Source organism: Notamacropus eugenii, chromosome 1 (assembly GCF_028372415.1).
Source record: "Notamacropus eugenii isolate mMacEug1 chromosome 1, mMacEug1.pri_v2, whole genome shotgun sequence".
NCBI classification, from domain to species: domain Eukaryota; kingdom Metazoa; phylum Chordata; class Mammalia; order Diprotodontia; family Macropodidae; genus Notamacropus; species Notamacropus eugenii.
The window spans coordinates 431,502,619-431,529,998 of NC_092872.1; the positions used below are offsets into that span (position 1 = coordinate 431,502,619).

At 41.9% G+C, this 27,380-nt stretch overlaps 2 protein-coding genes and 1 long non-coding RNA gene across 17 annotated transcripts in view; 1 reads left to right on the plus strand and 2 right to left on the minus strand.

Moving 5' to 3' along the window:
• Window positions 1–11,047, minus strand: part of TPX2 (TPX2 microtubule nucleation factor) — a 73,315-nt gene extending 62,268 nt beyond the window's left edge. For 2 of the 8 annotated variants that reach the window (XM_072631636.1, XM_072631639.1), the window contains exons 1-2: window positions 10,740–10,901; window positions 4,385–4,490 (exon numbers count right to left, since the gene is read on the minus strand). The gene's annotated coding sequence lies outside the window, so the exon portion shown is untranslated. Of the gene's footprint in view, window positions 1–3,159; window positions 3,309–4,384; window positions 4,491–7,927; window positions 8,039–10,739 lie in introns of all 8 variants that reach the window. The other 6 variants (XM_072631635.1, XM_072631641.1, XM_072631634.1 and 3 more) reach the window with 6 other exon arrangements.
• Window positions 11,048–12,978: 1,931 nt separating this feature from the next.
• LOC140519001 (uncharacterized) lies at window positions 12,979–25,668 on the minus strand. Its single transcript, XR_011972067.1, has 3 exons — window positions 25,550–25,668; window positions 13,599–13,766; window positions 12,979–13,071 (listed from the first exon to the last, which is right to left on the minus strand). It is a non-coding gene; the product is annotated as an uncharacterized lncRNA (long non-coding RNA).
• Window positions 25,669–26,021: 353 nt separating this feature from the next.
• Window positions 26,022–27,380, plus strand: part of BCL2L1 (BCL2 like 1) — a 44,179-nt gene continuing 42,820 nt past the window's right edge. The window contains exon 1 of one of the 8 annotated variants that reach the window (XM_072631647.1): window positions 26,022–26,160. The gene's annotated coding sequence lies outside the window, so the exon portion shown is untranslated. Of the gene's footprint in view, window positions 26,301–26,465; window positions 27,266–27,380 lie in introns of those variants that run through there. The other 7 variants (XM_072631644.1, XM_072631651.1, XM_072631648.1 and 4 more) reach the window with 7 other exon arrangements.

The following is a 27,380-nucleotide window of genomic DNA, read 5'->3' on the forward strand; positions in this document are numbered from 1 at the left end:
TCTGTCTAGTTCCAAACATTAATAAATGGAAAGATAATTGAGTCCCAACAAGATCTTCAAGTAAAAATCCAATTTTGTTCATTTTATTTGTCTATTCTTTATTAATGCAGAAGAGCAGACTTTGGGATTTTAGAAAGGCTTTTCAATAAGAACTAAAACAAAAAGGCTTTGGTGCCTGGCCCTGCCTTTACTGGTAAATTCTATTAAACTCAGACCAATGAGAAAAAAACACTAAATTATAAGCTAGGAAACTGGGTTCTAATCCTAGCTCTGACATTAACTAGCTGTGTGACCTTAGGCAAGGTAGTTCTCCCCTCTGGATCTCATGTGGAAGAAAGGATGGGAGAATATCTAAGGCTTCTTGCAGCTCAAATATTCCCCACTTGTCCAAGCATTTCTGTTAAACCAAGGTTTGAATGTAACTGCATGGAATTTATTTCATGCAGGGAACTGTACATGTTCAGAACTAGTAGGAGCCTTAGACACCATCTAGTCCGTTAGACACAGAAGGCAGCTGAGACCAGAAGAGAAATAATTTACCCAAATAGAAAAGATGAGATTAGGTTTCCTGACCTTCAGAATCTTTCCATTCCAGCTTCAGGCTTTCTCTAGAAGTATATACTGGTCTGCCTGTTTTTATTTAGTGCCATGCTATTAACCAGGTGTGAAAGGAGAAATGCTTTACTGTGCTTTGAAAGCTTATAAGAGTTGACATCTACTAACATGAAGGAGGATTCAAATGCTATGACTCAAGTGAATGCCAGTCATGAAAATGCAAAAAAAGCACAATGTAGTAAAAAGAGCCCTAAAGTGGCAGTGAGAAGATGTGAATCATACTCTGGCCTCTGTCACTAAGTGCACAAGGACATTTCCCCTCCCACGACCTTAATTTCCTCATCTGTCAAGTAAGACAATTAGACTAGACAATAAAGTAATTAGACTAGATGTGTCTAAAGCTGAAGCTCCAAATAAATGGTTTTATATACCTCCATAATTACCTAACATTTTCTTTAACTTTCAGGCAACATTCAAGAAATAACTTTAGAGTAACACTTCTGTCACTGAAATGCAAGGTAAATGAGTAACGGAAACAAGACAAAATGCTCTGAAACAAAAGTGTCAGAAAAACCAAATCATCATGCTGGTCCACAGCACTCAAGACGTAATGCCTGTTTCTATCTTCAGACTTTCAATTGTCAACAGTACAAGAGTGTGAATGTGTGCTCACTAAAGGAAGTCCCAGAATGCCTGGCATAGAAGGCACAAAGGAGCTTAATAAACACCTCTTCACTTGAAAGTACAGAATGTTTGTCACTCTCTTGACAAGAATTTATAACAGGCCCACTGTTATATTAAGTTCAGGCTCTTGAGGCCTTTCAAGGCTCTCCACAGCTCATTACTTAGCCTCAGGCCGCCCCAAAAAGCAGCCTTCTCTCCTGTCAGATCCATGTTCTCAATCCTTCCTGCAACATGGATAGGAATACATATTCCTCCCTGCTTATAGTATGCTTATGGTTTCACTTATGTTATCACTACCCAAAACCTATCCCTCCCTAAAGACTGCCCATTCTTCAAGGCCCAGTTCAAGTCCCATACCTCTTCTCTCAGTCTTCTCTGAGTATCCCAGCCTAGAATGAACCCATAGGTAGGGTGGTGGAGTGGAAAGAGACACGGGTTTGGAGTCAGATGACATGGGTTCAAATCCCAGCTCTATGACTACAATAGTACCTTTGTGACCTTGGGCAAATGGCTAACCAACTCTGGGCCTATTTCCTCATCTCTGAAATGAGGGGATTGGTCTAGATGACCTAGATGTACTAATGCCCTGGGCCAGCTCTAAATCCATGATCACCAGCCAATGAGATCACATTCCATTCCATGAACTTCTATTGTACTTATGATCTGGCAACACAGTTTAAAACTTAATGGTTGTCTCTCTGTCAGACTTAAAGTTTTGTGACAATAGCATCTACATATGTCTTTGGATATGTCCCCTAGAATGCCTGGCACAGTACTTTGCTCACAACACACTCAAATATTTGTTAAAAATCTGGTCCCTGATTAGAGCTGTTTATATTTGCAATCCCGTTCCTATTGCTAAATGCAATTCCTGCAACTTTATGAGTAATGAGCACCTGTAAGTGTTTAAAGCTCTTGGCAAAAAAGAAAGTGTTAGTGAGCTGTAAAGTCCATGGGTTTCTAACAAACTTTAAGCTTCTTCTGCATGGGCTTCAGAGGACTACGGAAAAAGAAGAACCAGAAAAATAAGTATCTATAAGAAAGAGTTGCAGAAGCTGCAACATAATCCCTCAATTTCCATGTACTCCTGATATCAGCCACTCACAGCCTCCTGTCTCTCTTCTCTCCATCCAAAAATAGACTAGACTTGACAAGTTCCATAAATCAAATGGTACAGCTTGTGGAAGGTAGTTAGTTGCAAGATAGTACATTCTAAGCAGGGTTGAGACTGGTCAAGTCGCTGCAATACTCTAAGAAAAACAAACAGTCTTGGATGCCCCCTAGCCTCCATCCAGCTTGTAAACTTATGTTGGCCTCAACTCTAGGAGGGAAAGATTGCAAATGAAATTACATGATGCAGGAGGCAAAATTCAAAGTTAAAACTTAATTGCTTTCAAAGGATTACTTTTCTCTGTGTTTTAAAACTGAAATCATAAAGTACCTCAGCAAATTCTCCTGTAAGGGACTTTAGGATAAGATTCCCAACTAACTTTGCCGCTTCAAACAGTAGAAGAAAATAAATCAGGTAAATTATGAAATGTTCCAAGTTTTGTGAGTAGCAGGTAGGGAATCACTTCTTGAGGTTAAATCAAAGTTAGAAAATAATCTAGGAAAAGAACAAAGTAGCAAGTACCAAGAGCTGGACCATCCGATTAGTGACATTTCCCAAGGGACACCCCTGCCTCCCTTCAGAAGTAAGGATAGCTCTAGTTACAGCACCACAAGTTAAACGGAGTCAAGTTATTTTCATCATGCCCAAGGAGAAAACACCTACATATTTTTTTCTTGTACATAAGGGATTAGCAGCAGCCAGTAAATGGCAACATAATCCAGCATGCAGTCTTAACTGTTAATCAAAGTCACAGACTAAGTCTGAAGGAAGTTTAATGGACTTTGTGTTTCCATGTTTAAGTTTGCTACCTTCTTCAATGTTGAAACCAGATCTGTTTACAGAAACAGATCTAAGAAGCTTCCAAAATTGGGTCAATTTTGAATCCAATGACAATTCCGCAGCGTCCAAACACCCAGAAGTCAGCACAGGACACAAGAACACTTGTTTTAATCCATCACTGTCAAGAAACATGAAGCAAATATAATATTTCCAACATTTCCCTCACTCCACCCCTTCTAGACTATTTCATATGTTATCCTTAAAAAGTAAGAAGTTTTCTCTTAAGGAGAAAACAAATGAATTCAGAGATGTTACTATCCCTCAGGGAACAGACCACTGCCTCCAGAAGTCTATGAGTAACAGTCCACTTTTAGTCATGCCTTGGGCCCTAAGTGGAAACTGATGATGCTGGTACTCAAAGTAACAAGTTTTCTTGTCTCAGGACTCACTAGAAATGAAGAAAAATACCAAGTTGAAGGTACATCAGATATTGAATGAATAACCTGCTAGGCTGAGCTCAAAGGGTCTCTTTTGGTTCTAATAATCTATGAGAATTAAATCTTCAAGAGACTTAAGAGACAAAACAAAAATACTGAGAGAAATTTCAAAATGACATCAAATTCAACTGAATTAACATTCCATTAATAAGCACTTATTTAGTTTGTGTGTGTTTTTAAATAACCATGCCATCCCTTAATCCAACAAGACTAAATATTATGTAAAAGTTTCAGGAAGCTGAGGACAGGCAGGTCCCCCACTAATACTTTCCTTCTCTAAATCTCAAATTATCCCATCTATATAATCAGGGAGTTGGACTAAATAAAATTATCAGAAAACAGACTGTTATTCATAGACTTTTATGAGGTCCCTGACAACTCTAATAGTCTAATTGTCTGACTATGCACCTGCTATTTTCCTTCAAAAATCAGTTCATTTTGCTTAAAATAGTAGCACTACATTTAAAAAAAAAGTGTCTACCTTTTCTAGTTTATTATACTATGATCTAGCTGGGACACCTGGTCAGGCAAGCAAGTTCTCTCTAAATCCTCCTTCCAAATCCATTGGTTCAGCTATCTGCTTAACCACATTACAGGTAGCAAAATATCAACCATCTTCTTCTCTCTCTTCATATCAAAGTTAGTAACAAATTTTGAGATTATCAACAAAATTATCAAATAAGCTTAAGTTATTTTCCCTTTACCCCTTATTTTTTGTGTGTTTTATTCTAAAAACAAACCCTGATCTCCAGCTTACCTGTCAGCCTACAGTCCACTTGCCCACAGGCTGGGAGTGAAAGCCCAACGTAACCTCTCCCAAATTATCTGAAACACTGGAACGCAACCTTCTGCCAACAGCCGTCCTAGAAGAAACAAGTAGGGTTTGGCATGGGTATAAGTTCTTGTCGTCTTAAGGTACCAAGAGGGAGTAAAAGAGGTAGGGAACAAAGGAAGAGATAGTGAACAGGAGGCAAAAACCCAGAGTAGATGGTTGGACAGAAAACCTCGTGAGGGTTGAAGAAGCAATGACAACGCAACAAGTAAATAGTTCATTGTGAAAAAAATTTTGCTAGTGTCATTATTATAGCAATAGCTGTGCACTTTTCCACCTAGCTTAGCTACTTCTGCAATCTCTGGAAGGTGGAAATGGGAAGAATAGGCTTACTTAGCAGACTGGTATATCAAGGAAAAAAATATCAATGGTCTTGGAGTCAGCACACCTGGTACTTACTAGCTAAGTGATTCTAGGCAAGCCTCCTAACTTCCCCCGGTCTAAGATCTACATCTGTAAAGTGAAAATAACACTTGCCTCACCTTCCTTTGAGACCAGTTTTAAATACCAATACTCTGTATACCTTAATGCGCTAAAGAAATGTTAGTGGATGATTACAGATTAACATACTTTCAAAAAGATCCACCTCTGGTAAAGAGACATTTTTGAATGAGGGAAGCCAAAGGAGATACAGAAGGAAAAGCTTGTGTTCGTCCTTTGTTGTTGAAAAAGACCATGCCATCAGAGAAATGATGACATGACTTGCACTTGACTTAGTTTTGAGTGAGCAAGGGCTGTGCAGGTCACCAGCCTCACTTCTCCTCCAGAGCCATCTGAATCCAGCGATCAGATAATTCATCAGGATGACTGGAGATGACCTAGGATGCACTGGGAGACCCTGACCCCTTTAGGCCAAGGTCTTTGCAGGTACTCACTTAGGGTGAGGCAACACCCATTCACTGAATAGGACTGTTTAAGAAGTAGCCAGGGCATAGCCCCTTTAATAAGGCCCAGAAAAAGAAAGACATCAGGCTGGGAGGGAAACAGCAACAGTTACTACTGATAATCACTGTGAAGCCAGGAGGGTCCAGAAGAGCCCTTAGGCAGGGGCCCATTGGTGTCTCAGCTTCAGAGTGCAGTAGGTTTAAGATTTTGGGAGAGGAGGGGAGGAGAGGAATTAGCTAGTAAAACCCAGTCAACTAGGCATCTTTTGGTCATCCAAATTTACCTTCCTTTGGAGAGGAGAAGGAAGGGGAAGGGGAGGCAGACATGAGAGGAGGAGCTAAGTTACCCAGCTAGCTGGGTTTCCATTCAGCCAGCTGTGTCCACTCACAGGACTGTGTTTGTCCTTCATTGCCGAAGAAGACCACGTCATCAGAGAAATGATGACATAACTTGCACCTGACTTTGTTTTGAGTGAGGGAGGACTATACAGGTCACCAGCCTCACTTCTCCTCCCAGAAGGAAAGCTAGAAGAAGGTCAGTACCCAAGTCCCTGGCAAGACTGCCAACATGAATGAATGAAAACCACAGTTAAGCTCTTACAACCTGTCAAGTACAAGGATACAAATATAAGAGAGCCAGTCCCAGCCCTTAGGAATTTAGGTGAAGGAAGATGAGATCCCAATGTATGTGAACCATCTGCTTCCTGAAACCTTCACTAGTTTTTCAGTTATTCTGAGTTCAACTTCCTTTTAGTGATCTTTTCACTTACAATACTGAACATTATTTATTATGTTATACACTGTATACTTTATTTCACTGTGCATATTTTTATTTGGTTCTGTTTATTTTACTTTGCATTATTTCATACGGATCTTTTCATGTTTCTCTGAACTTTTAATTTCTTACTGGAGAATAATACTCTGTGGACCCCCTTTACAAAATGATATGTATTTCCTGGTGACAAGTCATCTTCTTTAACTTGGATTATCACAGATTCTTGTTTCATTAATGGAGTTAACTCTTTCATATTAATGAATTAACACCTTCCCATATCTGAGACCCTGGGCAGAAATCAATGGTGCTGAAGGTGTCTCCCTGCTCTTTGGCAAACACACAGAGATTTTCAAGAACTGTGTTCATTTCAAAAAAGAAATGAATTACTTGTACCAAATAAGATAACAAAGAATTTCTACTGGACATCTCCCTTTTTAGTGAGGTAAAAAGTAAATTTCATGAAGGATGAATTTACTGAAGGAAAGCAACTACTTCTTAATCCAAATAATTCAAATAGAAGATTAAAACTTTCCAAAAAAGCTGAATATAATTAACTGGTTATTTTAATCATGTTGAGGTCAAAGTCCAAACACCAGTTAAGAGATAGTCCCTGGGCACAAGATATGCTCATTCCTCTCATTTCTTCTATCTCTTCTGTTTAAATCAAAGGTTCTTAACCCCTTCTGTATCATGGGCTCCATTAGCAGCCTAGAGAGGGCTATGGACCCTTATTCATAAAAATGTTTTTAAATGAATAAAATTAAAATATGTGAGATTACAAAAGAAGCCAATTATACTGAAATACAGTTATTAAACAAATGTTTACATTCACGGACCTCTAGTTAAGGAGTCTAAATCATTTCTATCCTCTCTATGAAAGCATTCCCAAAATTACTCCGTCCCTCAATGATCAGACTTTTAGAGGTCAGCTAGTTCAATTCATACCTGAAGCATTAAACATCTCCAAAGCATTATGAAAAAAGTGCTTGTCTGGCTCTGCTTGAAGACCACTATTGACAGAGAATTCACTACTTCTTCTTAGCTTCTCCAGGCACCTCTTTCCTAGCTACTATTACACCTTACAATATACACCACACAATAAAGCACTAAATGATAAACCAGTTTATACTAAGATGCATTTGTAATCTCATTCATTTGATGTTCCTTCCAACAACACAGATCCCGAACCATTCCTGCCAACCCACATGTTAGATAAGATTAAGATGTTAGATAAGATACATTAGATCAAGACATACATAAATTGAATGCCTTTTCTTGCTTTCTCTTGACATAAAAAGGATACCAGTTGATAGTCCAACTATCCCCAACAGTCCATATTCTTTTCTATCCTGCATTTTCCTGATGTCTTCCTTTTTGACTATTTTACTCCTGTTCTTCTTCCTCACTGATGACTTTTATAAACCTGCTCACACTCACCATGCATGCCTCCATTGCCTTCTGGGTGATAGTTATAATACATAAAAGACTGCATTAGTTGTGCCACAACTATACAAAATCTCTATGAGACTCATCAGCACACAATTAATCATCTTCAATGAAGGATTTTAGCAGGAAACAGGCAGACTTTTGTTACATTGCACAATAAACCACATCATGAACAATCTGAAACATGTAGAGAATACATCCAACGGGCTTATTATCTCTTGATCTATCTACTATCTATTGATCGTGGAAAAAAATTTGAACCTGAGAACAGCACCTTAAAGATTCTCTTCCAACAAGATGTCTCCCATCCATACATCAAAATCATTCGAGGTTCCTTGAAAGATATATCGGAAAATAACTTACTAGTCTCAAAATGTTTTGTACATCCTTAAAAAGAAAGGAAGCGCCTTTGGAGTAGGTGTTAGATTTCATGCTTCTGTATTCCCAAAGTGTCTACAACATAGGAGGCCCCGCCTACAATGAGGAATGAGAGAAATTCAATGGGAACACTGTGAGAGAAGGAAAGTCCATTCCAGAATAGGTACTTGGGCATTACCACCTAAACAAACGAAATGTTCTAGGAAAAGCACCGGGGAATCATAACCTTTTCTTGCCCTCAGGATAACTAAGAACTAGGGAGGCAGGAAAAAGATATCCAAGAGAGAAAGATGCAACATCAATACAACAGAATGAAGTCAGAAATGATGCCATGCAAAAAATGCTAGATTTATCTCTAGGCTTGGACCAATGTCTGACACACAGTGATCAATGAATACTCACTGACTGATAGCTTTTATTTCTAAAGTGTTTTAAACTTTACCCAGGTCTCCCAACCACAAATCTGATGCTCCTTCCATTATATCATGTGGATACAAGCCTACAAGACCTGGGTCCTCCCTAGCTGTGTGACTGGTTAAGTCACTTGGGTTCACAGACTTAAGAGCAAGGAGGGACTTCAAAGGGATTCTAGTGTAAACCCCCCTCATTTTATTTATTTTAAACAAGTTTATTTAAACAAGATGTCTGACTTGAAAGGAAAACTATCTAGGATCAATTTCTTTATAGTAATTTATCCCTACTGAGAGACAGAGATTGCCCTATATATAACAGCTACATACAAAAAATTTATAAAATTGTCCTTGGTTTTGCAATGATAAAAGAAAAACATTGAAAATTATCCAATCAAAGTATGCATGGACTTTTTTGTGGGGTTTTTTGTTGTTGTTGTTGTAGTTAAACAGTGAGAGTGAAATAACTTACTGGAATATAAAGAAAAAAGTTGAATGAGCATGCCACTAATGGAAAAAGGGATTATTTTCACAGAACCAGTTTGTTTTTCCCCTCCCCATCTTCATTTGATGTTGATCAAAACATACTTAGTTAAAAAAAAAAATCCACCTTATGCCTGTGCACATAGATCTGTTACTTTATGTACAACAAAGGAATGGAGGCAGAGAATCAATAAAGAGAGAAAACTATACTGCAGTAGTCAGGATGTGGATGAACCAAATCTTGGTTTTCTAATTGTGAATGTGCTGTTTTCCTTGAGAGCACAGTTCTGGAGTGTAATTGCAGGTTCTCTTTTTAGTAGACACTTTCTGTCTGCTACAGAAATACAGCAATTTTATCTTCATCCTCCATTTCCAACTGTGCAGGTATGTCTGTTTCATTGATTGGTTGCCCATCAAATCGGAATCTGATCTGCCTCACTGACAAACCCTGTCAATAGGCTTTCACTAGTTTACTAAGTGGTGTGTGTGTGTGTGTGTGTCTGTGTGTGTCTGTGTGTGTCTGTGTGTGTGTATCTCAACCTTAAATTTCACCACCTGAACCATCTTCCCCTGCCATCTTTAAATTAATGTGGTTGCCTCTTTTTAGTGTTTACAAAAGAAGCACCAGGATGGTTTCATTCAAGGGAAGAGGAAAGGGGGAGAAGTACTGCCAGGGGGAGGAAGAGAAGGTGCCCACTTTAGAGATGCCATCTAAGGCGTACAAAGGTTAAATATTCCATCCAAGGTTACATGGGTAGTAACTGACAAGACACCTTGACTACCACAATGACTCCCTCTCTAATGTTTGGTTTCCACTGTTTAAAATAAGAATGCTACCTGTTCCTAGTGGAAAGAATATCCATAGATCGGAGTACCAGCTTGGGAACTACTAACTGGTTCCCAACTCCACTGTGAGTTAGTAGTCTTTTACCACTCTTACTCTACCTACATGTTGTTCTAGTCTGCCCAATAAAAAGCAAGTTCCTTGAGGATGTAGGATTTGAGCATAGATTGAATAGGCCCAGACATCATCCAATCCCACCTCCCTCAGTTTTACCGATAAAGAAACTGAGACCAAGAGGGGTAAAGAGATTTGCTGAGGTCACAGTGGTTTGAAATAGCAGTGGCGATTCACACCTAATTCCTCCGACTCTAAATCCACTTTTCACTGAAACATAAGTTCTTTCATCACCACTTCCCATCATAGGGCTGAAGACGTAGTAGGTATTTCAATGTCTTCGGACTTTAATTGTGACTCTGGGGAGAAAAAAAATCACTTCACCCGGCTGAGCCTCAGTTTCTCCCAAGTGTACAACTAGAACGATATTTAACATCCCAACGAGTAAGGAGCGGAAGCAAAAGTGCTTTGTAAATCTTAAACCCCTTAAATAAATACGAGAAAAAAAACAAACCCACCCACGTTCCTGGGAATCAGAAAACCTGAGTGTCAATGCTAGCTCTCCGTAACTGAGTGATCTTGGGTCGGTCACTTCCCCGGGGCCTCACGCGGGTTCACAGCCCGGAAGGGCTGCACAAGACGGACTACGGTGCCCACTCTCTCCCTATCTGGGGGGCTGCGGAGAGGAAGGAACAAGAAAACGGGAGCTGCTGTTGTTGTGCCAGGGCTCCCCCTCCCCCAGTCAGCGGGGCTGGCGGCGGGACTCCTCGACGTTCCCATCACGGTTTCTCCCGAGAAATGAGGCAGAGGAAAGGAGGAGGTAGGGAACGAGGCCCACCCAGACTCCAGCTGGAAGCCCCGGGAAACCAGGCGACCTCCACAAGGCGCGGCACCACCACCGCCGCCCGAGTGCCCCCGGGAGGCTGCGGGACTCCGAACAAAGTGAAGGGACTGACGCTGGAGAACGACGGAGGGGACCGCGGGGCCAGGCCGCCGTTTCACTCACCTCCAGTCCGTCCAGCCGGCGCAACACCCCCGCAGCTACCGCAACTCAACTCGCTACCCGTTAAAGATTTGAAAGCGGACTTTTGAGTCCGAATCTTCCAATCAGAGTACGGAGAGCGCGGGGCTCTGCGCCTTCCGATTGGCCAGTGAGGCAGCGGCAGAGGCCAAGAGCCCACTAGAAGGAAGGGAGCATAAATACACCCGCCCCCTTCGCCACCCAGTCATGGCCCTTCGGAGCCTGCAGGGAAATATTGTCCCTGGACAGCCTCGACCAATGGAGAAGTAGACTCAAAGGAAACTACATCACCCAAAAGGCCTTGCGCCAAGATCCGTTCGAGCCGCTTTTTCTAAGAGAAGAAAGAGAGTTAGGACTTTCCCAACTCTCTACTCACTAGGGGAAACCCAAGTTGTTTAAGTTTTTTTTTTAACCTCTGTGAAGCTCTGGTACATCCTTGTAGTCTCGGATAAAAACATCCCTTTTCCTGATATTTAATGTGAACTTGCCCCTGCTTCTAGACTCATTACTGAGTTGATTCAAAGAGTTCCCTCGGACGCTACCGATTGGATTGTTCCATATTGGGACGCGGACTACTCCCCCCAGCCCCGGACCGACTCCTCCTAGTCCTTCCCTGCCTCCCTAGGAATCCGTGTGCGGGCGGTGTTTCCGGTGTTGGCTCTCTGGTTCTCGGAGGAAGACCGGGAGCGGATGGCGCTCCTGCTCGGGATATCCCGAGTGAAAGTGATGGCTGGCGCCTTCGAGGACCACGCCTCCCACGCAGGAGGCCCGGTAATCCAGCCGCTTTCCCAGATGTGTTGTAGAAATGTGGTCTTACGAGCCAGCCGCTGCGCATGCTTTCATTCCCATTTTACAGATAGGGAAACTGAGTCACCCCCCCACCCCCTCCAACTGTGGCCTCCTCCTCCTACGTTTGTGGGAGGTGCTACCCTATTTTTCCCTACATTTCTTTTCCCTAGCTCCCTTGAAGTCAGCTCTGGGGCCACCTGCTTCAGAGGTCTTTTCTCTTTAATGACCTCCCCCCCTTATCTGTGTTGTCTCCTCCCAGCAGAACCTCGGTTTTCAATCCACATTTGTTTAGAAGAAGATGCAAAAGCCTACCCCTGCTCCCCAGGATTCCGTGGTCCAGGGAGCTCAGGGTCATTTGGGTTTGCGTGTGTTTTCATTGCTGAACACTGGATACATTTTGTGGTTGCGTCCAACGCTTCAAGATTCCGTTTGGAGTTTCTCAGCAAAGATACTGGTGGTTTGCCACTTCCTTCTTCAACTCGTTTTACGAAAGAGGAAACTGGGGCAAACAGGGTTAAGTGACTTGCCCAGGGTCGCACAGCTACTAGTGTCTGAGGCCACATTTGACCTCAGAAAGATGAGTCTTCCTACTGCTTCACACACAGTAAGTGCTTAATAAATGCTTATTGATTAAAAGAGGCAGTGTCTATAAGAGAAGTGATCATTTTGGAGTACTTGGATTCTAGTCAGACCATATCTGGGGTATTATGTTCAGTTCTGGATATGGGGGGGACCCCCATTTAACTTGATGAGCTTGATGAGCAATGAGCCTTTGGCACTTTTAAAGTTCTTTCCCTTATAGAATGGGCAGCTAGGTGGCACAGTGGAAACAATCCTGAGTTCAAATTTATCCTCGGACACTAGCTGTGTGACCCTGAGCAAGCCACTTTTTGACTACTGAACAGGAATACACACCTAGCCAGACAACCAACAAAAATCTGCATAATTGACTCCACCCTTTTCTCTTCTCTTGTTGATAGTACTGAGATCCAGTAGTCAAAGACAACTATCTGATTTAGGATTAGAAAATTCCCTTTAACCTGTTTTAGTCCCTGATTGTATGCCTTCATCCTAAAAATATATTTCAGGCTTTCATAATATGATTAATGTGGAAATATGTTTAACATGATTGCATGTGTGACCAAATCAGACTGCTTGCCATCTTGGGGATGAAGGAAGGGAGGGAGGAAGAAAAATTTGATTCTGTATAAAAAAATAAATGTTGAAAACAATCATTACATATAATTGGAAAAAAATAAAATATGATTTACCAAAAAAAAAACAAAACAAACATATTTCAGGGACTCTTACCTCCTCCCAAGCAAAACCACTGGAGTTTTATAGAAGCTAGGAAAAAGAATCCTTTCTAACTTGCAACATCCTCTTTGGCATGAAAATGAAATCAGTAATACACAAATACCAGGTAAAGCACTGGGAATATATTCCTTCTTTTATTAATATCTCTCCCAGCATATGGGACCATCTCTAGATGTCTTGATCTATATCTTGCCAGTGGACCCAGATGACTCTGGAGGAGAGAGCAAAGCTGGTGACATTGAACATCCCTGCCTCACGGTAAATCCAATTCACTTGCAAGTCAAGAAATCCCTTCTAATGATCCTCTTGGAGAACCAAGGACAAAAAACAATGTTTATTAACCAGCAATAAAAACACTAATCCTTTTGTGTTTACTTCTGCCCACCACAGAGATAGGATCTCTACATTCCAAAAGCACAGGTCTATCTGGTGAACCACAAACTCCTAAACTGGTATTCACGACCCTTCACAATTAATCTTGAACCCATCATTCCAAACTTACCTCACACTGTTCCCAGTCACATCAGTGGTGTCAGACTCAAATAGAAACAGGGGCCACTAATACATACATGAAGATCCTTGTGGCCACAAATCAACTAAGTTTTAAAATGTAATACCATCAAGGTTTAAATATCTTTTCATTTATTTTGTTAAATGTTTCCCAATTACATTTTAATCTGGTTCCAACTGAAGGAGAGTGTTGTGGGCTTCATGGGCCCACACTCCAATAAGACTCACCAGCTCTGAACACTTCTCAGGTTTTCAGATGTGTGCCTTTGTTCATATCGGGTGACCATGAGGAAAGAAGCAGCATTGCATATGAGAGCCTTGGATTTGGAGTCAGAATTTCTTGGTTTTGTTATTTGGGCAAGTTACTTCTAACTCTCTGGGCTTCAGATTTCTCATCTATAAAATTTTGAAAAGGGTTAGGTTACAATTTCAAGCATCCCTTCTAGCTTTAAATTGTGTGATCCCATCAATTGAGCTTAAATCAGTTAGCCTCTCTATAAGCCAGGATTATATCACTGGCATTCATGTCTCACAGGTTTATAAACCTTTAAGTGCTATATAAATGTGACTTGTTCAAAATGTAAAAGGAAGAAAAATATACAAAAGAAAAAGAGATCAGAAGGGGAAATTGGGGCTAGTGGGATATTGTTATCTAAAGCTGAAATTTACATTAAAAAAATTATAACCTCCCACATAAGCATTGTACTGTCAAGCACTCAGGTAGGGTGGGCTGTGCTGATACCAGGGCTCCTACCCTAGCAACTATCTCCTTCCCTACCCCACCTCCATCCCCTAGTTCCCAGAGTAAACTTCTACTACATGGCCCATCAGCCAACCTGGAAGAGCAAAATAAGGAATGACAATTCTGGGAGTCCATACCAGGGGAGCCAGGTGGTGTGGAAAACTGTGAGTGAATGATGCTTCAACTCCCCACCCCAACTTACTTCTCTGGAATTTGCTACTCTTGATATCATCCACCCACCCATCCAGACCAGCTCCTTACTCTAGGTCCCACTACCACCAGGTCTAGAATCAGAGCCTCTCTATCAGATATGTGCTGGAGCCAGCTCAAACTTGACTCTCAAGAGCTTATGAAGAAAATGTTAACAATGCAAATTAAACTTAGAAGTGTGGCCATGTCTTTCCCTCCCAACCCATCCAGTCAGTTGTTAGGCATTTTACCAGCATATCACAGCTACAGAAATAAATGATGAGATGCTGAAGAGTCTCCTACAGATGAGAAATCTGAAGCCCAGAGAGTTAATAGCTCAAACACACCCCCAATCAAATCAACATCTTAGCTAGGAATTGGAGCTGAGCTGCCAGTGCTGATGAGGGAAAACATAAAACCATGCCTTAGTCCTCAACAACCAGAAAAAAGCCCCTTGGCACCAGGATTCTCACCATCTGATCACCCTGACTGGACCAAAAGAAGAGTCCTAGCTCCCCTCCAGGATGAGAAAATCATAACATCCCAGCTAGGGCCAAAGTATATATGCTGTTATTCAGTCTTGTCCTACCCACTGTGATACCATTTGGGCTATTCTTGATAAAGGTTCTGGAGTGGTTTGCCATTTCATTCTCCAGCTCATTTTATAGAGGAAGAAACTGAGGCAAACAGGGTTAAGTGACTTGCCCAGGGCTACACAGCTAAGTGTCTGAGGCTGGATTTGAACTCAGGAAGGTGAATCTTTCTGACTTCAGGACCAGCACTCCATCCACTGCACCACCTAGCTATCACTGATTGCTAATTGAGAAAGGTGTGACAATCTACGGTCCTGTGTCTAGCACAGTTGCTGGCACTTAATAAATGTTTGTTGACTTATTAACTACATCTATCAAAATTTTCCTCCTTCTCTCTGAATCCCTGAGATTCAGAATTGAAGGATGCCTAGGTAAAAATTCCTTTCTATCCTATTCTCATTCTGTTACTATTAAATTATCATTCTCCTTCAACCCCAGAATTCTCAGCCCTTTCTGCCTGTCTCTGATCCCTATTCCATTCTGCTCTACCCTTACATATACTGTGTCATTTGGAATTCTCTTCCCATTAAGCTTCTGTTTCTCACACTCCTGCCTTCTTGCAATCAGGGTAATTTGGCTCTCCCCAAAAGACACTGCATCCATGACCTTCTCCAATACCAACACACTGTCAGAAGAAGGCATCGGCCTCCCTTTCTAGACCAAATATTGGCCATCACTCAGCACCCTCTCCTTACTTGAACTTCACTCCATCCAGACATATTACCCTATTCAGATATGGGAAAGAGTTATCTTCCAGATGCCAGGTCATTTCTCCTTTCTTAAGAAATTCAGTTAGTCCCTGGAGTCAGGAGGACCTGAGTTAAAATCCAGCCTCAGACACTTGATACTTATTAGCTTTGTGATAACCCAAATAGGAGGAGAAGAAGAAGGGGTTCAGTATCTCTACTACTCCATTCCCCTACCTGCACACCCAGTAAATCAGGGCCACTCATAGTATTTTGAATAAAGGCTCTCTCTTAAACTTTCTGGAGAGTTTAAGAAATTTTTAAATGAGGAGATGATTATTTTCTCTTAACACTTCAATTCTTGTATTCGGTGGCAAAGGCCTTACCAAATGAGTGATAATGTGGTAATTCAGCAGTCATACTCAGAAAAGGAGAAAAATGTATACACAAAACTTACATGTCCAAACTATACCCAAAGGGCTACAAAAATGTGCACACCCTTTGACCCAGCAATATCACTTCTAGGGCTGTATCCTGAAAAGATCATAAAACTGGGAAAAGGACCCACATGTACAGAAATATTTATAGCAGCCCTTTTAGTGGTAGCCAAGAACTAGAAATCAGGGGAATGCCCATCAGTTGGGGAATGGCTGAGCAAGTTGTGTTATGTGAATGTAATGGAATACTATTGTGCTATAAGCAATGACAAACAGGCAGACTTCAGAAAAACCTGGAAAGACTTACATGAACTGATGCTGAGTGAAATGAGCAGAGCCGAGAGAACACTATACACAGTAACAGCCACAGTGCGTGAGGACTGATAGACTAAGCCCTTCACAACAATGCAAGGACCTAAAACATTCCCAAAGGACTCTTGAGGCAAAATGCCATCCACATCCAGAGAAAGAGCTATGGAGTCAGAATGCAGAATGAAGCAGACTATTTTGTCTTTTGTTATGTTTTGTTTTGTTTTGGTTTTTCTCATGGTTTTCCCCATTCATTTGAATTCTTCTATGCAACATAACTGATGTGAAAATGTGTTTAATATGAATGCATGTGTAGAACTTATATAAGATTGCATGCCATCTCAGGGAGGGAGAGGGGAAGGAGGAGGAGATAATTTAAAAGATAAGAAAGTGATTGTTGAAAACTGAAAACAAATAAATTAATAAAAAAAAATTTTTTAAACATGCATCCAAATGGGGCTTATTAAAGGATATTTTGCCTAATATTTCTGCCTCAGAAAGGCTGGTGACAAGAGGGCGATTCTGGAGTCCTTCAAACCTGCATTCAGAGTGGTTTGATGGTATGGCAGCTCCCCAAATGGCTTCCCATCTTTCTCTTTTGAATAGAAAAAGACCCATATTTGATGTGTGTTAGGGTTACTTCATGTTTTTCAGGGATTCCAGGATGATGATAGGTAGGGAGTGTAATGTATCTGTTACCTCCATTTCCAGATTTACACTTTGAGATCTTTAATCAAAATAATTGGTTGAGAGGAATAAGAATAAGGAATTGAACAAGGCTGGAAAATAAAGGGTGGAGGGTGCAATGGAATATCATTCTGGTTGCTATGGAGCTGTGTGGACCCGAGTGGACACTTAGCTATGAAGTTATAATTAGGGGAATAAGTACAGACTTTATCTCTTTGAAGGTTTGAGGGGCAAATTCATAAGAAAGCCAGAAGTAACTAAAACTACATGGTTATGCAAGATAGAAGCCAATTATTATGTACATGAGTCTTCCTTGGGAGTCTAGTCTCTAAATTGCCTATCCATTGCCAAGAGGATAGTCTTAGGTTGTTCACTCAAGGGGGGATCAAAAGCCCTCCAGCAGAGGTGCTTTGTTGGAGTTTTCCCTTGAAATTCTACACATGAATGCTAATTCAGTCTATACAAGGGATATGAGAATAAACTTCCCAATCCACAAAAATCTCACAAAGAAGAAAGGCATTAATTATTAATATAGCTATGTATAACTGTATATACATACACATATATTAATAAATAATATCAAAATTCATTTATATTTCCTAAAGGAAGGATATAGCACTAAGAAGTAAACATATCCTTATCCTTATATAATTAAGGATCATAAAACCCACAAACCAGACACTGTGAAATTAATATTGGTAGTCAGGTTTTAATGGGCCCTACAATACTCAGCTAGTAGGGGAAGCTAGGTGGCACAGTGGATAGAATACCAAACCTGGAATCAGGAATACTTATGTTCAAATCTGGCCTCAGACACTATAACTGGGTGACCCTGGGCAAGTCACTTAACTCTGTTTGCTTCAGTCTCATCATCTGTAAAATGAACTGGAGAAGGAAATGGCAAACCACTCTAGTATCTTTACCAAGAAAACCCCACATGGGGTCACGAAGAGTCAGGACAAGACTGAAACAACCAAACCATACAACACTCGGACTTAAATACAGATATTGATGTACCTGGCTTCCCAATTAATCATCCTCTTTAATTTCCATGACTTTCATCTTCAACTTAGACTACAGGGATGGTAAGTAAGTAATCAACCAATCAATCAACAAGCCTTTACTAAATATTCCAGGCACTGGGATACAAAGAAAAAGCAAAAATAGTTTCTGTACTCAAGGAGCTTATATTCTAATGGGATACATAATACATATAAGTCAGAACATTCACATACCATAATTTGTTCAGTCATTCCTCAATTCTTTGCTGCAAGAAAAGTATTGCTTTAAATATTTTTGTACATATGGATCCTTTTCCTCCTTTGATTTCTTTGGGCTATCACTGTCAAATTGCAAATCACTGGGTCAAAAGGAGTACATGATTTAGTGACTTTTAGGGTCTAGTTTCAAATTTTTTTCCATCAATTCACAGCTCCACCAAGAATGTACTAGTATTCACGTCTTCCCACATTCTCTCCAACCATTGTCATTCCTTTGTTATTTTTACCAATTGATGGGGGGAAGGGGGAAAGAGGAAGGTAAAATGGAACTTCACCATTGTTTTAATATGCATTTCTTCTATTAGTGTATTACAGAGGTCTGGCCAATGGGAGCCCAATCCTCAGATCATGGGAGGGGCCTCTTCCCACTGCCATCTGGGTAATTGGTTTCTAGAAGTGCATGACACAAAAGGAGGGGCCCAACTGTATTTAGAGAATTTGCAGGTATTCTAGAGGCTGCTAAATGGCATGGTAAAGCACCTGACCTAGATTAAGCAAGTTCAAATCCTTCCCCAGACACTTACTGTGTGACTCTTAGCAAGTTGCTTAACCTCTATTTGCCTCAGTTTCCTCATCTGTAAAATGGAAATAATAACCACACCTACCTTCCAAGGTTGTAATGTTTATAAAGCACTAAGTGTTATATATATGCTAGCTACTGCTGCTGCTGTCAGCAGTGTTTTTATGTGTTACTGTCTTTCTCATTAGAATGTAAGCTACTTGTGAGTAGGGTCTTTCGTTCATTGTACTTGCATCCTCAGTTCCCAGTACAGTGCCTGGCAAATAGTAAACACTTAATAAATATTTGTTGATTTATTGATGATGCTAAATAAATTTACAGATTTAGCTATCAAACAACATACAACTTTTGCCTTTCTTGTTCTTTGCTTTCTTTCTGAATTATTACTTTATCCTGGCCCTAGGGTGATGATGACAACCCAAAGAAAAAGAGAGAGAGACAGAGAGAGAGAGAGGGAGGGAGGGAGAAGAGAGAGAGACACTGGTAGAACCGTTTTTAATCGTTCTTGTCCCTCCTTCTTCACTGAGGGTTCTCCAGAGTTGGCTTCTTCTATTCCTTCAAGTGCCCTTGAATTAAGAGTTTTGGACTCTCAAGAAGGTAATGGGGGATTGTGGCTTCAGGCTACTGGGTTTCCATGAGTCTGATGAGAATGACCAGAGCTATGGTTGCAGCAACACTGTTGCTGAGACTGTTACAGAGATGTAACAAGCCATAGAGCAAGATAGCTAGACACTAACACTGTGAAGCAGAGACAGAGTCAGAGATTTAAAGAGAAAAAAGGACCCCAAACTGCCAAGACTGCTAGACATTATGAATCCTGATAGGCTAATAATCTGGGAGGGTGACACTGAATTCCATCACCTTTCTCCCCCCTCCCCATTTTTTCTTGTTCATAGTCCATAATGCTGGCATGAATTACAAATACTGCTTTCCATTCTTCCTTGCCACAAGCTTTGTGATGCATGTACTCTAGAATTCTCCTTCCACATCTAGAGAACTGAGAGGTACATGAGAAGTAGATTGGAGGCAGATGAGTACAAATGGAACTTCTGAATTTTTCTTCGTTTCAGTTACCCTTTGTGCAATAAACCATGACTATAGTTTACTAAGTTTTTGAATGTATCAGTGCAAGAGATTGTGAACAGAGAAGGGAAACCAGCTAGGTTGGGGATTCGTGATCTATGTACAGACAATGGATTTTATATTTTAGTATCTTGAGTAACATTCCATTTCCTCTCCAAGATTAATTCCAGATCAGGCCAGCAGGGGTTGAACTGAACTGTGTAATGCCAGTGCTGATGCAATAGAATCAGGTGGATTGAGTAACAAGTATCAGTATCTCAAGCTAAGAGCCTTCTGGTAGTCAGTGAGTAAACTGAATTCTTTTAGGCATAGTCAGAGAGAAATTCAGAAGGCCCCTGGGCTGGTAGCTCAAATAGAACACCACCTAATGGGCAAGTCAGAATTTATACTTCTTCATTGGGATAATTAGCACAGTCACACAGTCTTCCCAAACATTTAAGAAAAGCAGCACTCTGGCTACCTAGGTGCCTTAAGTGCCACAGATTACTTTATAGAACTAGATAAAATGATAACAAAATTACTTTAGAGGAACAAAAAATCTAGAATCTCAAGGAAAATAGTGAAAAAGTATGAACAAGGTAGGTATACAATTACTAGATCTGAAACTATATTAGTAAAAAAATATCAATACTATTTAGTATTGGTTAAAAATAAATAAAAAATAAATCAGTCAACCAGAATTTGTTAAGAGCCTAATATGTGCCAGGCACTGGGGATACAAATACAAAACATGAAATTGTCTTTTTCCTCAACTCTATTAGGGCAGACGATATGAACGTATATAAGTACATATAAAATATAAGAGCAGGGAAAGGAACAGGTCCAATGATTTTATTGGTATTGAGAACTCCTAGCTAAGGAAAATCCATCTATCAATCGAGATTTTAGTCTTTTTGTTTAGGGGACTAAGAGGTTAAAAAACTTGTCTATGGAAATATAGCCAATGCATGACTAGGACAGGATCTGAACCCAGGAGCCATTTAGTTACCCACGACACTATGCTGCCTCTCTCTCTGTATACAAAATAATTACAAGGTAATTCATGGGAGGGACAACTAGGTGGCACAGAAGATCGAATGCTGGACCTGAGATCAGGAAGATTTATCTTCCTCAGTTCAAATCAGGCCTCATGCACTACTAGTTGTGTGACCTAGGGCATGTCATTTAACCCTGTTTGTCTCAGTTTCTTCATATGTAAAATGAATTGAAGAAGGAAATGGCAAACCACCAGTTTCTTTGTCAAGAAAACCCCAAATGGAATCATGGAGAGTAGGACATGACTGAAACAACTAAGCAAAAAAAAAAATTAGGGGTAAGAAGGCTGGGGGGATTAAAAAAGTTTTCATGTAGAAGACAGTACTTGAATTGAGCACTAAAGGAGACTCAGAATTCAAAGATGCCCAGAGGTGGGGGGGAGGGGAGGAGGGAGGGGGAAGGGGGGGTGCTTTCCAGATATGGGGGCAAGCAATGCAAAGACACAGACAGAACAGGTAGAGGGTTCTATGTAAAGAATCTCAGAAAGGCAAGTTTGCCTGAATGATGGAATGGGCAAGGAACAATAACGCATAATAAATCTACATAGGCAAGTTGGGATGTGGGAAGTCACACAACCATGCTAACTTAATCCATTATAAATTTATGTTATAAGGTCATCTCTTCATTCTTCCCTGATTCTCTGTCATAGTCTCTACAGTGGCTGGTCCAAAACTTGTCTTCTCAAACCTTCCATGGAATTTCTTCTCTGCCTTTCCCCCTCTGTTGTCTCCAAATGAAAGCCCTGATGTAATGGGGGCATGGCACATGCACTGAGTACATCAGCTTGCTCAGTTGATGTAATCTCTCCAAGTGGAGGAACTAAAGAGCTTGATTCTGGGAGAGTTTGGATGAAGGGTTAAGTTTAATGCCTTGAAGCTCTGGGAAGCCTAATTCTGGTCAGCTTGATGGTGGGTGAATGGGAGGTTCTTAGAATGGATGAGGAAGCTTCCACTGTATATCTTGCCTCAGTCCTTTCAGCTGCCTTGTTGATAGTTAAACCTCTTCATTCTTGGCCTCTTGGCTGAGAAATAGGCATTGTTCCTTGGTCACTCCTTTTACTCTTTTCTGTTGGAGGTGAAGGGAATGAAGGTTCCTACCATGTGAGTTTCAAAAGGTCAGGACAGTAATCCAGCACCCCAACATTTCAGAACCCAGGCTTGTCGTTAGTACAACTTTGATGCCCCAGGAGCAAGAAGTGACCTTCTAAGAGATCCAGGCCATTAATAACATCTAAGACAAGGACTCGTCTGGCAGTCATTTGGAAATGAACTTGGTGGGACCACTTTTAGGTAGGAACTGAGCCAAGAGTGTTTCCTCAGATGTTAAGATTATGATTTTTAACATTCTTTGTCTTTGGATCTCCATCACTTAGTACAGTGCTTTCTACATAATAGAGTCTTAAGAAAGTGTTGTTGATTGATTTCTCTAACTCCGTTCAGTAGTACATGTGAATGGAAGAGGCAGATGATACAAGTTTACACACTTAGAGTTTAACAAAGCATGAATAGTAGTAGTACAAAGGGGCAAGGGATTCAAGAGCAGATGGAAGTACAATGTTGAGTTGGTTAACTACAGGGTCAAGATCCAGAATGGAGGAAAGGTGTAACCAGAGCAGGGGTGATAGCCTGGGAGAACGGTGAGGGGTGGAGGGACTGGAGATCAGGATGAGGATGAAGAACAAATTTAGGAGAAATAAAGCATTGAGAGAGTTGCAATGATGGGGTTTGTAGTTGGATAAAGGAATTTCAGAATTCTTAATCTTGGAAGGGAATGTATAATTTTGTGGGCAACAGTAAGTTCAAGGGGGTCATTGTCCCTGTGTGTGACAGAAGTAGAGTGAAGGAGAAGAGACTGGGAAACTGGAAGGCTAGGGTGTGTTTGAAGAACTATCAACATGTATGTTAAAGCTCCCTAGCTACCATAAAGTCAAGAGATGCATGGAGAGAAAGATTGTGAGCTAGATACTGAAGTCTTTGAGCAAGGAGGAAGCATGACCTGGGAGACTAGTAGATACCTGACACTAGAATCTGGATTGAGTGATAAATTTGGATACAGTGAAGGTCAAAGGAGTAGTAGTTGCTGAGTAATGAAGGCAGACAGAGAGTAGAAAAGCCTAGACCAGCAAGATCCAGAAGCAATTGAATATAGTAGCCCACTGTTTGATAAAACCCTAAATGCAAAGCACTGGGCAAAGAATACCCTATCTGACAAAAAAATGCTAAAAAAAAAAAAAAAATCCTAGAAAGCATTCCATGCTCTATATGATAGCTTGTTGGGTGAGGAATAGGGGACTCAAGGGAAAATTTAGGCAATGTAAAAATAAAATATATTAGTAAAATTGCTTTAAAAAAAAAAAACCTGGAAAAGAGTTTAGCAAAAAATTGGTTTAGATAAACACCTTATAGTATATGTTCCACAGACATATGTATTACATAATAAACTCCAAATGGATAAACAAGTTTAATATAAAAAAGTTATATCATAAAAAAAGTTGGAGAGCAGAGGGTGATACTTTTTCACAGTCATAGTTAGGGAAAAAGTTTATAACCAAAGGGTAGAGATCATAAAAGACAAAATAGACCATTTCAAAGTATCAAAAAAACTTTTGCACTAAACCAATAAAGTTATAATAAAACTGTTAAATGTTGCATCAAATATCTGATAAAACCTGTTATCCACGATTTGTCCAAGAAATATGAAATAAGACCCATTCTCCAATAGAGAAGTGGTCAAAGAATATGAAATTTTGAAAAGAATTAGAAGCAGTAGGTAACCATTAAAAACATTCCAAATAACTAACAATAAGCATTGATTAAAATAATTAAATAACTGAAATAAAATAATTGAGGTTCCACCTCAAACCCATCACAATGGTCAAGATATTAAAATATAGAAATAATATTATTGGGGTTATAGGAAGACAGATACAAGGATGATCAACAGAATGTAAGTTCTTTGATGGCAGAGACTGTTTTATTTTTATCTTTTGATCCTGTTAATAATAGATATTTAATAAATGCTTGCTGATTTAATTAAATGGGAGGAGGGGGAGTTGTAAATTGGTCCAAAAGTTGTGGAAAACAATTTGGAATTATGTGAGAAAAGTAATGAAGTTTTTCATGCCCTTTGACCTATTGGTCCCATTATTGGGCATATATTTCAAAGGGGTCAAAGACAGAAAGAAATTATCAATCAGTCAGCCAACATTTATCAAGTGCCTACTGTGTGCCAGGCATCGTGTTAAGTTATGGGAATAAAAAAAGAGGCAAAAGATTCCCTGCTCTCAAGGAACTTATAGTCTAATAGGAAAGACAACATACACACAAATATATACAGAATAAATAGGAAATAATCAACAGAGGGAAGGCGCTAGAATTAAGAGTGGTTGGGGAAGGCTTCCAGTAAAAGACTGGATCTTAACTGGGACTTAAAGGAAGGCAGGGAGGTTAGTAGGCACTATTTAGTTGTTCTGGTCCTGGGAGACCGGCACAGAAAATGCTTTTTTCTTGAAACAGCCAGGAAGCCAGTGTCACTGGATTGAACAGTATCTGAGGAAATGTAAAGTGTAAGAAGACCAGAAAAATTGGGAGCTGTGGCAGGGGGAGGTTATGAAGGGTTCTGAACATCAAACAAGGAATTTTGTACTTGACCCTGAAGGTGACAGAGAGCCATTAGAGTTTAGTGAGCAGGGGCCAGTGGAGCTGACATGCATTTAGAGTATCTCTTTAGTGGCTGGACAAAGGATGGATTGGAGTGGGAAGAGAAAGTTGAGGCCCCTTTCGCATTTGAATCAAGGTAGGCAAAGTCGGAACAATTTTGCTCCCGGATTTTGAAATATATTTCCCTCCTTTCCACAGAAAAGTGTGAGCCTGTGAATGATAAATGTTTAATATATTTTCAGATATGGTAGTTCTGTTGGCTGATTTTACATATTTGTCTTTTTCTATTATAAGAGAAGTTTCGATGAGGAGGAATAATAACAGCTGATTTTTGTATAGTACTTTAAGATTTGTAAAGCAATTTATATCCCTGTTTTTACAAATGAGGAAACCAAGTCTCAGAAGTAATTAAGTAAGTGTGCGGCACCTAGGTAGTTCAGTCAATAGAGTGATAGGCTTGGAATCAGGGAGACCCTAATTCAAATAGGACATCACATACTTAAGCTGTGTGATCCTGGGCAAGTCACCTAATCCTGTTTGCTTCAGTTCCTCATCTGTAAAATGAGCTGGAGAAGGAAATGGCAAACCACTGCCCTATCTTTGTTGAGAAACCCCCACATGGGGCCACAAAAAGTCGGACACAACTGAAATGACTCAACAACTAAAAATGTATTTATGCATCTGTCCCTCCATATATCTACATATATATATGCCAGTAACACTTTGATGGATCTCATCAGTCTGTGTATCTCCTTGGCTGTGCAGATTCCGATCCCTACATGCTTCATTGGGTATGATTCTTTTTCCAATTCATGGAAGGAGTCAATAAGCTAGATTAAGGGACCAGAGCAGTTCTGTTAATATTTTGTGTACACCAGTGAAATTCCTGGACCTGTTAACCTGCCTTTGCACTCACTGTGACTGGCCACATCCCTGGTCATGCATAGACAAAGGCATACCTTATAAATGGAAGTGCTGCTGCTAAGAAGGTGGTCTTCTGCAGCTGTGGCACCTTGGCATCATTGAGGGTACTGCAGTTTTCTCAGTGTAGATCTGTGTGAGCTCTTCCTACTCAAATCTGGACCACCTCACATCAAAGAGAAATAGTTGAAAAAAGTAAGTTATAAACAAGCCATGCGATGCCAACGTTAAAATATGAATTCAAATAAAATCACCAAGTGCATGGCACATAGTAGCCACTTAATAGATGTTTGATGAATTTAATGGAAGTAAAAAGCAAAAAAAATTTTAGTGTTAGTGAAATGAATTATGACTTCTAAGGTCCCTTCCGGGACACCCATCATGAATACATGGAATGAATGAATGGGAAGTCAGCCCAATTCAAAGAGCTGTTTGGCCAGTACCCCACATGGCCCGCAGGGGGAGCTCTCTCTCTATTTTCCAAGGGGGGGGGGCGGCCTCGGAGTGCGCGCTCCGATTTACGTCTCGGGCACGCGCGCGCTGCCGAGGCACCGGAAGTGACTGAGCTCGCAAGTTCCCCCGGCCTCTTTCAAGGGAAACTGAGGCCGGGTCCGCCTGGAATCAAACTCCGGGAGAGAAGGCCAGGCAGGTAGGCAGCAAACGGGGAGGCGCGCAGGCCCCCTGCTCTCAGCTCGCTGCCGGGAGATCGGCCGACAGAGCCCTTCGGCTGTTGGGACAACGCAGGCGGGGGAGGGGATGTCGCCCCCCCTTTACTCGTGGGGCTTGCAGGTGAGCGCGCCGCCCCGGGGGGGGGGGGGTACGTGACGGGCACCGCGCCCAATCGGAGGGCGGCATGGAGGCCTTCGTGTCCCGCCCCCTGCCCTGACCACCTCTCTGATTGGCCGTCGGGGGGCGGAGTCGCCGGGAGATCGAGGGGCGGGACACCCCCTCCTCTCTTCCTTCCAGCCTGTGCTGGGGTCCAGGGGGCGCCGGGAGGGAAGGAAGGCGGTTGCCCGGCAACGTCGGTGGCTCGGGCTGGGCCCGGCCGCACCTTCCCGGGGGGCGGCGCTGTGGAGCTGAGGGCTGGGGAAGGAGCCCTGGGAACCCTGCCGGGACCCCTGCGAAGCAAAAGCTGGGGAGAAGTGGGGGTCCGCGCGCCCCCCGGCCCGGGCTCCGGCTCCTTTGTCCTGAAGCGCCGGCAGCCATGATGCCCGGATTCCGCCAGGGGCGAGCGGAGCGGGCCCCGAGCCCACCCGGGGCGCCCCTCGGTCGCGGGGACGTTTGCGGGGCGCAGGGACAAGGAAAGCGCGCTGGCCCCCGACTCGCCAGCGCCTCCCCGGCCTCGGGGAAGGGAAAGAGGGTTCAGGCACCGGAGCTGAGCACCCACCCTCGCCAAGCCGGCTCCCATTGAGGACCCTCCCCCGGGGCTAGTCCCTTTGGATTCAATTAAAAGCACACCCGCTCCCGAAACCAGCCCATCCCCAAACAACAAACTAAGCACCCGCCCCACCGCGCACACCTCAGCCCTGTGGGCCTGGGCCGGAGCGCCTTTCTGCCCGCCCCGCCGGTAGGCCGGAGCACGGAGGGGCGGGGATGATCCGCGAGGGGGCCGGGCTCTCTCCCGGGGGCCCGGAGTGCGGCTCGGCGTTGCCCTCCCTGCACCGGCTCCTGGGGTCCGAGCCTGCAGCCCGGGGGGAGGGGGCCGGCGCCGACCGCGGCCCCGACCGGGCTCAGACAGCTGATTTGAATGCAAGGTTATTCCTGGGGTGGGGGGTGGGGGGTGGGGGTGGTGCGGTGGAAGGGGCATTTCCGAGAGGAGGTGAGAATCAGCAAAAAGCCCAGTGAGGCTCGGTTCCTAGGTGTGGATTT